This window comes from Lissotriton vulgaris, chromosome 11 (genome assembly GCF_964263255.1).
Source record: "Lissotriton vulgaris chromosome 11, aLisVul1.2, whole genome shotgun sequence".
Taxonomy (NCBI): domain Eukaryota; kingdom Metazoa; phylum Chordata; class Amphibia; order Caudata; family Salamandridae; genus Lissotriton; species Lissotriton vulgaris.
Genome location: NC_141699.1, coordinates 664,518,041 through 664,534,101, shown reverse-complemented (window position 1 = coordinate 664,534,101; position 16,061 = coordinate 664,518,041).

Here is a 16,061-nt window from a genome sequence, read left to right as displayed (position 1 = left end):
TGTAGCATTAAATTTCATCTATTCTCCATTTCCACTTCTTTTTTCCAAAGTATTTTTTGGTATTAATTCAAGATATTCAGCTGTTTTTTTGTTATTAAACCTTTAAAAACCATTATTCTTTCAATTAGTTGAAATCACCCCCCACATTTTTTTTAAAAATAATTTTCATTTTTTTTTTACAACAAGTCATTCCTAATAGAAATCCACTTATTTTTTAAGTCCGGTGACCCTCCATTTTAAAAAAAAATAATGTATAACATTTTCATCTTTTTATTAAAATTATCACAATCAGTGAGTCATCATTTGAAATATTTTTGAAATGGAAATTCACATTCATCTGTAAATTTTGAACAATTTTTCATCTCAACATTTTTTTAATATAAGATTGGCAAACAGATCCATATCCTTCTTTTCTTGTACAAAATGTATAAAAAAAACTTAAACAGCTCCTTTAATTTTTCCTGAAACCTGTTTCTTTTTTATGGCAATCCATTTAATAGAACTTCCCTTAAAAAATAAATCTCAACCTGAAAGTGAATGCCCTTGTAATTTACACAAAACTTTCTAACTCCATTTTATCTCGCTAACTAAAACATTAAATTTTTTTATCATTTCCTACCTCCCAAAATTCTCGCTAAGCAATCCTTTTTTTCCAGCAATAATAATTTAAGAATATAACCAACAAACGAAATTACGACAACAATTCTCCTGCAAAACCACCATGTAATTAAAATCCTTTTTTCTTTAGTAACACAAAAAACAGTATGTTATATGTTCAATAACACCAGAAACCCACTTTTGTGAAAACTAACCAAACTGTCTTCTTTTATTTTCAACATTATTTTTTAAAACTATACATTGCTTTTACATCACATTTTTGTTAACGTTCAAAATGTTTTTTATTATAAAAGTATTTCGTTTTTTATCCTACTTATCCGTTTCCCCTACTAAATATTACAAAAACATAACATTTTACATAGGCAACCTCTCCTTATCCTTACGTTAGAATATATATATCCACAATGTTTCTTTAAAGTATAATTTAAGTTAATAAAGTTTCCTACCTGTGCGCAGATCAGCTTCCAAGCTGCTTCCTCCAATCGATGCTGTTCAAAATGGCAGCTTGCGTCGACGTTAACGTGACGACGTGATCAAAAGCTACTAAGATAAAAAAAGGACTATTATCAAACTTTTAGATTTATTAAATGTTAATCATTTTTTTTAAATCATTAAACAATTGTAAAGAAATTATTAAAAGTATGTATTACGTTAAATAAAATAACATTTATATGTTCTATTTTTTTTAAAAACTAAAAATATGTACTCAAACAATAAATTCTCTTTCATGTTATTTTTACATTTTCTTTACTTTACTTTTTACAACATGTTAATACTACAGTAAATTAAGGTTGTTTTCACTTACCTTAATGCTGATCGTATTTCCATTCATTTCTGCCTATTCCCTGCTTTTCTACTACCTTCAAAACTGTTCCGCGGGTTACTATAAAGAAGGTATTGAAATAAAAGAAGGACACATCACTCCATAGGAATCAATGTAAAAACGTGGGAAAAAATTTAACTTTACTTATTAAATAAAACCTTTTGACTTTAAAATGTAAAATAATTTTGTAAAATATTTAAATATTCATTAGAATATTTTGAAAATAATACTTAAATTTTTATTTTTTATAAATAAATCATACATTTTTATTTTATCTATTCAATTTTCATACAATCAATATAAAATATACCATCAATAAGTTTACTATATTATTCAAAATTATAAATTCGTTTTTAAAAAAAATCAAAAATATTCTTTAGAATTAATAATTAATAATAATACTTTTCTAATTCTAAATATATTTTACTTAATAATTGAAATATTTATAAAAAGGTACTTTTTATGTAAAACATTTTTTGTAATATTTAATATTTTGTTATAATGAAGTATTATTGATGTACTTATTTTTAAAATATTGTTATAAATAAGTACATTTGAATCATAATTTTTATTTTAAAAATAAGTACTTCATTAATACTTCATTAAAATAAAATCTGTCATTTTTATAAAAAAATTAAACTTGTATTTTTAAATAAATAAATACTTAAATAATTATATTTTTTTTAACTGTTAAATAAATTTAAATATTAAATATTAACACCTTAGCTGCGGCGCAAATATCCCTCCCCAGTGCTGTGCTGTCCATTGGAACTAGTGCTGAATGGACGTCCAATGGTCGTGCGCAGCACTGGGGAGGTAGCGCTCGTGACGACCGTTGGCCGTCAGCAGCGCTTAAGAGGCTAATATTAAAAATAATAAATAATAATAATAATAATTTATAAATAAATTAAAACGAACTTAATTATTAATATTTTAAATATAACATTTTAAGAAATAAAACAATAACATACTTACAATGTAAAATAATGCGTTGTAACAGCACATGCGTTGTAATAGCATTTGCGTTGATAAAGTTGCGTTGTAAAAGTACTGCCTTGTAAAAGTTGCGTTGTAATTTCTGTTTCCCGTATGGATGACATATGATTTCTACACCTAATAGTCCTCAATGTCTTATGTAACATTTCCTATAAACTATTTTACACACCTATTTTTCCTTGTCGCTGTATAATACGCTATGAAACAATTAAATGCACAGAGAGATCATGAAGTAGTGATGAATGCTGATAGTGAGGGAATTCGTGGAGAAGGAGGGCATTGATGAGATTATCACACCAGATGCCACCAGCTTTAATGCCGGCCCTGTCTGTCAGCAATTTTCCACCACTGGGCTTTCCTCTTAAAGAAAGTAGCACTTCGGCACCTGGATTGTATGACCACAAGTCTCTCGATTTAATCAATTCAAGAAATCATAAAACTCTTTATGTTTAGCTTGGAAATAATTGCAAAGGTAAGCACTGACAAATAATAAAAGAACTTGCACATTTTTTGCGTTGCTTTCTTACATGGAATATTTATTTTATCTTTGGAGAAACACCTTCCACTATAACACCACAGTTTTGTGAGGAGGGTGGGTCCTATTTATTACCCACTCTTGAAAGACGTGAATCTACCAAACCACCTTTTTGTTGTCAAAAGGGGCCAGAAAGTGGTCTGAAATTGAAATACCCACAATTTGGTAGCTTTGTGAGTGTGCACAATTATCAAGGTCCTTCCTATTCTGGAACGCCTACTTCACACACACTCAGGTATATTTAACTAAACCCTGAGTGGGATTAATCCGGTTTTTAAGTGGGGAAACTAACGTTCCTTCATCGAAAAAGTATTTTAAGCTCGTAAACAAAGCTTTGTGCGCATTTAAGGTTGATAAACGTGCAAAGATTTCTAAGAATGAGGCCCCTTGTTTCTTCTATCCATCCTTATTTTGAGGTGCAGGGCCAGAGCAGCACCTAATTGAATAGGTTGACATTCCTTTTCAGGTGAGGTAACTCTAACAACTTGATGGAAGGAAGGAGTGTTATTAAAAGTATACCATTACTAAAAAACACCTAGATATCTCAGGGCAACATTGTGTTCTAAATCAAAGGCACTACATGAACATCTCCAACAATAAAAGCATACATTAAATTTGTGAATATTAGTTTTACGTATTAAACTGCTCAAAAAGCAAATATAAACTGTTAGAGTTGCACCTTGTATCAAAAGCACCCAAATTGTTACGTTCATAGCGTGAAGAATCAAGGGAAAGGAAGAGTTATCTGGAGGGTACTGCTTCACTGTATGACCATTTCGTAATTGAGTCTGACGAGTGTAAAATCAGAAATTATGGAAAAAAATTGCTTTTATCAGACAACATTATAGTAACTCCAATGTCTGGTATGTTCTTATGCTACATCTGTAATTTACACCAAGTGCACACATTTTAGCAAGTGCGCAGACCCGGTACATCTTCAAAAAGCTTCATATCCTTGTGAGAGAAAATTATGCACGAGTTTTTACCATTTAACATTTTTCCTCATGTTGCTTTACCTTGTAAAAGTATACACCTTCTGACATGTTGGAAAAAGGCAAACAATTTTATTTACAGATATGAATGCATTGATCTTTCGTAATGAAATTTACTGCATTATCTATTGCTTTAAATGCAAAATATATGTATGTGTTTCAGTGTTTCATAGTGAATATTAGGTAAGGGTAAACCATGGCCCACAGGCAAGGGCTACACAACGGGCCTGATTGCGAGTTTGGCAGTCTAACTACCAGTCCCACCATTTTACGATGTCTCGATGTAGCTTCAGCAGTCTTTCTGATGGTGGTGAATGTTTCTTCATATTTGTTGATGCATGAATGTATATTCTGACTGCACAAGTGTTGAATGTACACATATGCACGACAATTTTGAAAAAATACCTACTACCCATTGCTAGACTATGGTCCATATGTGCCCAGTCCAGTCAACTGGTAAATACTACAAAAAGTCTTACCTGGATTTTGGCACCAAAAGTCTTATTTTCTTTAGGGTCAAGATGCTGCTGGGAAGGGGGTACCTGGAGGAAGGGATCCACTTCAAGGACTGATAGGAAGAATGGGAAATGGGCCAGTGTGCATCCCAAACCCTTTGGTATTGATGACTTGAAGCAAGCAGTTCCACTACCAAAGTTGGCTCAATGGAAGGTCAACTCATAATTTTGATGGCGGAGAAACTTCTCTGTACCAGCCTATGGGAGCTGCTTTCCCCTAACTGGTACTACTGCGGTTGGCGAATGTCTGGAAGTGGTGGGGTTGCTACAGCGGTCTTTCATTCTGAAATCCAACAACATTGTAATATAGCTGGTGGACCACTTAATTGGTGGTATTTATTTTGACACCCACATGACCGTGGTGGTGGAACTGCCAAACTCGTAATAAGGCCCTAAGTATTGATTTGCCTTCTGTTAAAGGTGCACACATTATTAATTTATTATTACGTTTTTATTGAACATAGAGAAATCATGGGTTAGTACAGTCCTGTGAAATGTTATGGGTCAATTTGCAAATTTACAAATGCTTGAAACCATCAATGATCTGTGGGATCCGATTTGGAGATTCACATTTGAGGTTACGTGTGGTGTCAATAATAACCGCTTACCAGTGATCGATTAAATGCATATATTGACCTGTGCACATTTACATAGATCTTTTAGGCCCCTGTTTAGAACTCTGGGCTAAAACAGGTAGCTTGCTTACCTCCCTGGGTCAGTATAGGCCAGTAGACCTTTTCAGCAAGTGATAGGTTAATTTTGAATTTTTCATCCCATTGTTGTGTATATCATACAATTGTGCATATGTGCCACACACTTTGCACGCCAGACACTTTGAGGTTGTCATGAAGTTCCTGTGGTGTGTCAGGAGAATTTTTTTTTTAAAGCAAACCTTTGTCTCAACCTAATCACAAAAATAAATGGTATGAAATGAAGAAGAGCTTTATATTTTCTGTTCAAAAATCCTAGTCAACAAGTTCACTGCATGACCATGACCAAGGAATACAGGACCACATCTAACCATGTATGAAACATCTCTGAGAGGGGCTAGCCACAAAGTGACTTCATTGTGACTAGCCTCTCACATTATTGGTCATAGGACCACAGGATGAAAAGGCTCCCCTCATTCTGATTAGTCTTCAGCCCATATGACAATTAGTCACTTCCATCCTGGTGCCAGTGGCTATGATCAATTTGAACACTATATCCATCGCATTTTTATTCATCTCAGTGAACCACTCTAAGTTATACAAGTGTGACCAGAAGGAGGCAAAGTAGCTGCACCATATAGGACACAAGCTGCTCAACACTGATGAAATCCAATAGAACACCAAAGTACTCTCAGAATGCATATGTTTCTATCCAGAAGGAACGTGGCCGAGCAGTTTGAGCTAGACTGCCCTGTTTATGTTTGGACAAAAACTGATTTGGATATGGCTGGTCATTTTGTATTGTCAAAGTGAGCAACTACTAAGACATAATTGGTGGTCAGAGTGATATCAGTAGGTATGATACCATCAAAAATTCTATCCAACACATTTTTGTTCTTGTGAGAGAAGTACTCCATAAGAAATTAGTGTGGCTAGGGTTGGGCCTGGAAACTCACACTGCCATTTGGACTCAAGCAGCACCTCAACGATTATGCCTGAACAGTGTAAAACATGTCTGGGGCTGTTTGTGTTCCTTTACACATTGTGTGTGGCAAACCAGTTGCAACTGATCCACTCATCTTGAAATGGGGCTAATAATTTTTTGTATGAGGCTTGTCTCGTTCTGTAGTTGCAAAGTGGCCAAACGTAATGGAAGCAGATGCTACCTAGAACAATGTAAGTTGTTCTGACTCAGTTATTTCAACCATTATGTGTGCTGTTATTCTCAGAGATCTGGGACCAAATGATCTAGACCATAAAGGAAGAGGAAACATAATCAGCAAAGGATGAGAAAGTAACCAGGGTGCAGTGACATTTGTTTGCTAGTTTCTAAAATAAACAATTATAACTAATTATCCAATGAATATTAAAGGAAAATAATTTCAAATTACCCAGGTTTTTTTGCCTGGAAAATGATCATATCTTTTGCTGCATCTATATTTACATGTCTATTTCCTCCCAAGTCTCCATTATGGTCCTGGGGAGGCCCTCATCCCTCAAGGTCAGGGGGTAAGATTGTGATGAGTGACATTGTCCATGATGTGTTGGAATTAGGCAGAGAGTAGGAATATGCAAGAATGATAAAGTGTCAGTTACGGCTGAGCAGAGGTTAAGAGTCTGCAAAAAATAAATGAATGTTTTCTGAACAAATTCTCCACATAGTTTCTCGATGTCAATTCAATTCAAGAAGTCTTTATTCGATTAGTTCATCATAAAAGACATAAAATACAGTTTATACATATAAAAGCAATTAAAACAAGTATTAAATCAGTGACAGGCTAATCAGCTTCTTGATACATATTTACAAAATATACAATAACGCTCTGATACATACATATTTCAGCAGAATACTGGGCCTAGTTGTTAAACAATCACATCTTTTAGGTCCCCGTTAGGTTGCTTTTAATAAACCTAATTCTAAGCAGCCAGGCCCACCCCAAAAATGTAGCAACCCCCACAACAATTAGAGGGGCCAAATTGGTTTTTAACATTCTACTTGCTTCACCAGCCGACCTGGTACCTAGGTTTCTACATACCGGCCTAAGCCATTTGGATCTGGGGGCAGAATATAGTGGACACACATACAAAAAATGATTCATGCTTTCCCCAATACCTTGACACTTGGGACAGTGCCCCGTCCTGCCAGTTCCCCACTTTTTTTAGTAAAATCCCCAAGAGGAAGTGAGCCACATCTGAATTAGAAGAATAATTTGCGGTCCATGGGCTTAGTTATGATATCCCAATACCTTTCCAGCTTGGGCGTATCCTTGTAAACAATGAACATACCAGTAAGGCTACTCGAGCATATTTTCGAATGCCTGTTGTGTGTCACCCATTCCCAATAACAATATTTAAGACCCTTTTTAGATGGGAAAATGGCAGACTCGGGGGAGGACCACAGGTCTCCATACCCCAGGGCTATTAGGGTAGTCTTAAAGTCTCTAAACCAGCTTATGTTTGTGGCACCAAAGCTGTTTCTAACCTCCAAACAGGCTTTCGCATAGTGGTGGAGTTCCGGCGTTGTCCATAGACGACGCCAGAATGTTAGGGGGCGAAGTCTTGCTTGATCCTCCACCGGTTGACACCCTAAATCATAGAAAAGGGGAATTAGTGGTGATGACTGAGGCAGACCGGTTGCCATTCTTAAAAATTTATTTTGGGCATGTCTTAACGGGTCCAAATTACTACCACCCCATAGTTCTGCCCCATATAGGACTGCTGGTAATACCTTAGCGCCATATATCTTAATAAGCGGGGACATTGGCCTGGTAAATGAACCTTTGTGTTCCTTGATCAGTGCCCCACCCAGCTGCTGATGCTTCAGGGTCATGAGCTCGACCTGATGGGACCAGCTCAAAGTCTCACTAAAGGTGACTCCCAAGTAGGTGAAATGCTTTGTCTGTTCCAGGGGGGTTTCCCCCATGGAAACCCTGGCATTAATTTGTTTATGCCCCCTTAGAACCATAAATTTGGTTTTGGACACGTTCACCTCTAGCTCATGTTCGCTGCAGAAACTCTCGAACCTCGTCAGGGCTTTCTGCAAACCCTGTCTGGTTCGAGAGATCAAGAGTGTATCGTCGGCGAACATGAGCAAGGGGATTTTCATTCCAGCCAGACTTGGGGCATCCGTGGAAAAATTATAGTAATACTTGGTAACTCTATTTATATATAGAGAAAACAAGGTGGGTGCCAGCACGCAACCTTGCCTGACACCTTTGGCCACTGGAAAATTCTCCGTCACCTCACCCGGTTTGCCCCAGCGCACAAAGGCAAAGGTATGAGCATGTAGGTTCACTATAAGTCTTACTAATGTGGAGGGCATGCCCATATCTAATAGGCATTTCCATAACCCGGCCCTCGGGACAAGGTCAAATGCTGACCTTAAGTCCACGAAGGCCGCGTAGAGGTTGCCTTTGCCCAGGGTTACCGTCTTCCAATGCAAAAGCATGAAACGGAATGCCTGATCCAGGGTACTCACGTGGGGTCTAAACCCAGCTTGAAGAGTGGTAAGGATGTCATGCTCCTCTATCCATGCCTGAATCCTAGAAAGAACAAGACGGGTTACGATCTTCTGTACCGCGTCAATAAGACTGATCGGCCGGTAGTTGGATGGAACCGACCGATCACCCTTTTTAAAAATAGGCAATATTTCTGCGCCTGCCCAGGAATCAGGTACCCTAGCACCCATGGCCAGTGCATTTACCAACCGCACTAAGTATGGTACCCATAGATCGAGGTCCTGTTGGAATATGTCTGCTGGTATGCAGTCAGGACCAGGCGCTTTTCCCCTAGGGATAGCTTTCAGAACTATTTCAACTTCTCTGGCCGAGAACTCAAGTGAATCTAACGATAATGGCCAACTAATGGAATCTTGCGTATTGCTGCGGCATCTAAATTGTTCCTCAAAGTGGGACACCCATTTCTGTTGTTCGACGGATGCAGGGCTTGGGCGATCATCCTGTGACAAACCCCATCTGAGAAGGTGCCAAAACTACTGTAGATTCCTGGAGCCACAGGCCTCAGCTAGTGATGTCCAGCGCTCGTCATCCCAAACGGTTTCGGCAGAGCGTTTAGCATCGTTGAAAGCCTTCCTACTTGCTTTGATCAGGCCTGGGTTCTTTAATTTGAAAGCTTTAAACAGATCCGCATGGGTCTGTCGGCAAACGTCATTGAACCAATTAGCGGGTTTCCTAACCTTCCTACTACCCTTATTGGCAACATACTTTATAAACAGTGATTTAAGAGACAAAAACAAGCTAGCATGAATGCCTGTGATGTTTGCGTTGATCATTTCCTGGTTTTCACATTTATCAATTTCTACCAATGAGTTGGAAACCAGGGCTCTGATCTTTTTACGTGCTACCACGTCCACAGAAACCTTTGGCCAGCGAACCCTCCTCAAGTCATTTGTGAGTACGACAGCCTCCTGTACAGGATTTAGCTGTCGTTCAACCGGCCCTGCAAAACTAAAATCCTTCAGTTCCGCTACCAAAGGTTCGTGATCGCTTTCTGGACGTGGCTTGACTACCATGTCCGATACCACAGGCCACATTTTAATATCTACTAGGATGTAGTCAATGCGACTGCTATGTCTACCATTAAAAAATGTGTGTTTACCCATCCTGTCCGAACTTACTCGTCCGTTAAGGGCACGTAGCCCCCAATTCAGACAGAAACCTTTAATAAATGTAGCTGCTTGGGACCACTTATTGATCGGGGGTATATCAAGCTGAGGAACCCCCCAAACCAGATCCTCTGCTTCAGTTAATAAACTATCGTCTTTACTTAAAGGTTCAAAGCAAGTATTTAGGTCACCCATAACGACCACATGACCAGCTTCTGAAGTAGTACTTAGGAAGTCATCCAAACAGAGAAGGGTGGTTGAAACTCTGCCACCCGAGATACCTCTAGCATATACATTGATCAGCAGTATATCCAACCCACTTTTTGTTTTGATACTAACTATCAATATATCTGGACAGTCAATAATTGTAGCCATACCTATATTAGATATTGTCCCAAATGCAGATCCATATGCAACAACCTGCACTGAATACATATACAGACACATACAGGGGATTTCGGTTAGCCCTCTTTATCCATTACTCTGTTCAGGTGTCATTTACATTCTTTTATGCCCACTACAGCACACAGCAGTGGACAATGGATCATATCACTTCATCCATTGGTTGTCTTGCACTGTGAATGATCGAATTCTGCCTGATCATATGTGACCAGTTGCCTGACAAGGATTTTACTGCAGTGCTAGAGCTTTTATGCATGGGAAGCTGGGCCTTGATTCTTAATATTTTTTGTATATGTTTGCCACTTTTTGTATGAGTACCTGGTATGGGAACATCTTCTCTGGCTGTACATCATGGTATCCCCAAGTAGACAGTGAATATTGCTATTTACCTTTACCTCTTGCTAACTCACACTCTCTAACTTAGCACTATTCTATCCTACCTCTTTCCCTGCATCACCTCTCGCTGTACTCCACCTCTACCCCTCTCCCTACATTTCCTTTTCCCTATCTCTTTTTCTTTCTACCACACAACATACCGGGCTCTCTCCATTTCTTGCTATTACTACCCCTTCCACTTTCTATTCCTTTGTATCCTTCCGAATTCCACTTATTGTTCTATTTTATGACTACAAATATAGATCCAAGCATAAAAAGAAAACCTTTTATGAACCCTTGTTTTATGCTTTCTATTGGTTCTGTAGTACCATTTTTAAAATGTGTACATGTGTGCTGTCGGGTGGAAATTATATCCTAAGTAGGAAGGTTTTTTATTGGTGCATATAGTCATAATGGAAGAATTAATGGTGCTGAAACAAGTTTACTGAGAAGCTCCAAAATGTAATTAATACTGCAAAGTAGTTATGTCACATTTACATATGAGATGCCATTTATTGTAATATGTATGCAGTTTTGGAAGCTCTGTTCTTGTTTCTGCTCTCACAATCTGGTCCCGCTGCAAACCATCTTTCCTCCCATTTCTATGAGCACCGAGTGAATGGCGTCAAAGATTCAGTAATGAACCATTGTGTTAGGAAGTGTGTATTGTGATTGAAGCTTCCATCGTTTACCCTAGGTATCATATTCAAGGGCTTCCATTGGAAGTTCTGTTAAAGGCATGTTAAATCTATGAGCCATTGTTTGAGAAATGTATCATTCTGTGCTGATCATCTCCAGAGTGCAATTGCTGAGAGGGTAAATGGAAGAAATGGGTTTGTGTTAAAGATCTTAAATATTATGCTGCTGTTTCTGATTTGCCAGTGCGACCCTAACTATGATCATACTATGCTGAATTTGCAGAATCTATTAATAGAATATGCAATTTTTGTATATAAACTCTTGGGCCCATTTTTCATTTTTATGCGGAGATCATTTTGTTAATTTTTAGCTGCTGATTTGACTTTTCTGTTTTTTCTTCCGACTTTGTCCATTTTGTGTTAGATTTTCTTATGGGGAAGCTGTCTGTACTCTTTTTTACTTTCACTTCTAGGACTTTTCCTAAGCTTGTTTAGCTAGGTCTACATTTTATGATTCTGTATTTCTGAATTTGGGCCTCCTTGAAATGTTCATGTGTTTTTCTCTGTATTCCATTTACCAAAGAATCTGTAATAAATAATGTTTTTTTGTCTAATTTTTTAACTAGAATTCAGCTATTAGTGATTTCACATTTATTATGTTTTTATTATGTTTTGCTCCGCTGAAGTGTGCATTTTTACATGAAGGAGTGTAGTCTCTAACCACTAAATTTATTGGAGATTTTAGAGTCTAATAAATTTGGTAAGAATTGGGGTGTTCAAATATTTGGGCTCAGATGATTATTGGGGGTTGGCTCCCATATACAATCTGGATCACAGATGCTGGGGAGCTTGAGTTTTAGGTGATTTATGGGTGATTTTTGCATGCCCTAGCATCATGAGGGCTCTATTTAGCTGAAAATGGTTCATAAATTGTTCTGACCTTAAGACCTCCAAATCTTTCTTGAACATAGATTCAAAATTCCTTCAGATGACACAGTGGGCATTAACTGTATGAATAGGAAAATGTTTGGCTTGCTTTGTGAATCAAATTGAATATCAGTAGTTGTTGGTTAGATGGTCATATTCATGTCTCAGCCCCACACAGCCATTTCAGTGCCCAAGAGCTTCACAACTATATCAATAAAGCACAATGATAAATAATTAATTATAAATAATAACAAAAGGTGCATTAACATGGGGGAAATATTTAATTTCTGAGACTGTTTAGTCCTGCACAACCAATAAATACTTTTTTTGCTACAGATTTCAGCCTGGCTACAGGCACAGTTGACTAGTGTGAAATTATTTGTGTGAGGACAGGGCTAAGCATCTTGATGTTTATTTGGGACTATGCCCAGCTCCACCCCATCCTCCCTGAGATGACCCATCTAGGCATACCTAATCCCTCTTTTGTGTGGCTGTCTGGTAGGAAAATACAAGGCCAACTGCCCTTCACACAATGTCATCTGACACCAAAACAGGCTGCAGGCACCAAATGGTTGAGACAGGAAACTGCCAACGAAAAGTGGCAATCTCGAAATCGTGACTTCAAATCTGGCTTTACCATTGAAGAGGATTTTAAATTAAAATTTCTCAGATTTTTGCTGAAGTGTTTCTTTAGTATACAGTTCCTTTTATATAATGGTCAAAGTGTGCAGTAGGATTTGAAGATTGGGGTACTTTCAGAACTATGACTTTGTTTTTATTCCATTGCATCAGACAATGAATCCATCATCATTCTTTAGCTCCCTTCATCACCCCAGTTCAGACCTAGCCATATGCAAATCAGTCTTGACTCTGTTCCTTGTGGGAACAGTCCAACCAGAATTTCCAAGACAGGTCTTCCCAGGACCGGAATCTGAACTGGGGAGGCAAAGTGAGCTAAAGAACAATGATGGATTCAACCTAGATCTGTGATTGGGGGTGAGTGTCTGAAAAGTTTCAGCGCTCGGTCCATCATCTCCTTGTGTTTGCTATTTATTAAACCATCTCTGCATAAAGGCATATGGTGTTATCGATACCCCAGACATGGTGGAATGGCAGCCTTATAAGTGTCAAGCCTCACACTTCCCCTGAATACTCAGATGACCACTCACACTGGAGATTTTATTCATGGGTAAGCCCACTACTGGGACAACCTTACTATGCACTTCATTCTGGTAGGGACTTTAGAAATATTTTGAACCCTATTTGTGCTTAGTGGGATATAATCTTACAGCCTTAAAAAGTCCAGGAGGACAAAACACGTGTAGGCTGCGTTAATTTGGACAAATTCTGTTTGAAAATCTATCTTCCACGTAAAAACGTTGTGGAAGAATTTGACTCCTGTGTATTGGACCTGATCATTTCTATATAATTTTATCAAGAATGGACTTAATGTCATAAACTGGACGGTGTGTACTGGAGTGCATTATTTATTTTGGGCATCTCTGCATAAAGACACTTATAACAAGAATTGGGGCTGGGTTATGTTTTATGATTTTCAAACCCAAAGAGGAAGGTTTAATTCTTGGACAAATCTAGATATTTAAAGTATTACAGAATTTTTGAAAAGATTGATGAGTTGCAAATTAGAATGTGCAATTTTGTTTAAACTCTTGGGGTATATGCATACGTTCTTACTTGGGTTCTATTAATATACATAAAAAATATTTGAAGTATTACCAAATTTTTGATTAGACCAGTGAATTGGGAATTAGAAGGTGGAATTTTGTTTAAACTCTTGAGATATATACATACATTCTAAATTGGGTTTTGTTAATCTGCAAAAAAAAACACAAAGAACCTTACCCAGAAAAAGAAACATCAAACAAACCCATTCATCAGAACCTGCTTCAATCAGTACATCTTATTCGCCTGTCCCGAAGCTCAAACTTCAACCCTCACCCACAAACAATATGGAACCCATAAAGTGCCACATCACCAGCATACAGCGATTTTATGTATAGCTCAGTTCCGAAATTCATTACAGGATACAGAACCTGCAAAATTATTCATCATCATCATTGATAACTTTATTTCGACCACTGTAGGCTATAAAAGTGCATATTAAAACAAGCATCATAACATTAACATCCGTTTTTGAATGATACATAAAATTAAGTAGAAAGACAAATGCCATATATGTACACCTATTTACAAAACCTATCATTTTTTTTAAATAGCATTAAACCATCTGAAAATATTATCAATGTGATTCCATACATTCTGTAAAAGCCATTCGTCTATTTCAAGTCATTATGTGGGTTCTACGTTTAATCCACATAAAGTATAAAAAGCGGGAGACAGCAAATACGACCGGGGGATGAGTTACATATTTTAGTACTCTGAGCGCATGTTCGCACTTGCGAAATCCCAAGATCTTACAAATAGGTTTTACCCATCGGGCGCATGACAACCCGTATGCCGGACAGACAAAAAATACATGACTTTCATTTTCCAGCGGGTGTCCACACGCAGGGCACTCAGTGGTTTTATTAACATCCCATTTGATGGTTACTGAACTAAGTGGTAGGGTACCCATTCTCATTTGCAAGTACAACTTTCTTGCTTGGGCAGAGTGGGTCATGTCAAGGAATTCCTCTTTCTTATAATCTGTTTTAATATCGAGGAATTGGGTTCTCAATCTGCCAACTGTCCTGCTAGCATGAAGGATCAACAAATTATGGGACCTGTACCTTTTTACTAGGTCCGCCCTGGCATACACTGGGCAGGCTAAATCTGATGAATCCCATAATTCAGGGAGAACAATCCTAGCACAAAGATCCTTAATATGGGACAACCAGGGTTTTTTCTTAGATCTAGAGGAAACCCAAACCTCCTGGAACTCTGCACGATATGGTGCAAGCTCTGGAACAGACCAGTGTCTTCGCCAGTAAGTGAGTGGCCTCAGGGCCACCTCTTCTTCCACAGGAAGAAGTCCCAAGTCGAGTCTTAAAGGGACCAAGGGGGTACTGACTGTCAGGGAAAACAGATTTCTCATAAAGGTATGTTCTACCCTTGCCAAACATTTAGACCAATAGTGTCCCCAAAGTTCCGCCGCATATATAGCGGCTGATCTTGCTTGGACCTTGTAAATTTCTACAACAGGAGCAGCCGGCTTACAGGAGGATGTTCTGTACATTTTGGAAATCCCGCCCACGGTCTGAGTCAGTTTCAGTGCAGACTTGGCTATCTGTACATTTCACCCCAGGTGTTCCTTGAGAGTAATGCCAAGATATTCGAAGGTCTTTACTCTCTCAAGGTGTGTACCGTTCAAAGCCGGATTTGGCCCCGTCGGCCTTAGGGGATTAAGGATCATGAACTTAGTTTTGGCCAGGTTGATCTCTAGACCACTCAGTTCACAGAAATCTGCAAAACCATCAAGGATACGTTGAATACCAGTGGCTGTTCGGGACAACAGTAGAGTGTCGTCCGCAAACATTAATGCAGGTACTCTTCCTGTGACTAGCCTTGGGACGTCTATATCCTTTATGCCTAAAAGGTATTTAATGAGCCTGTTAATATAAAGGCAGAAAAGAGTGGGAGCCATAACGCATCCTTGGCGCACCCCCCTTTGCACCTGAAATCGCACGCACAATTCCCCCACTTTTCCACATCTAACCTGAGCAAAGTTGCCTGAATGGAGTCTCCTTAGCACTTCCAAAGGGTAGGGTGGTAGACCCAAATCATGGAGAACTCTCCACAGTTTGTCCCTAGGTACCAGATCAAACGTGGCCCGCAGGTCCACGAAAATGAGGTAGAGGCTGCCACCCTCCACACTCACTATTTTCCAGTAAAGGACCTGTAGTCGGAAGATCTGCTCAATTGTGGATGTGCCAGTTCTAAAGCTTGTTTGGAGTGGACTCAAAATCTTACTGTCCTCTTCCCAGGTCTGGATTCTTTCCAGAAGTA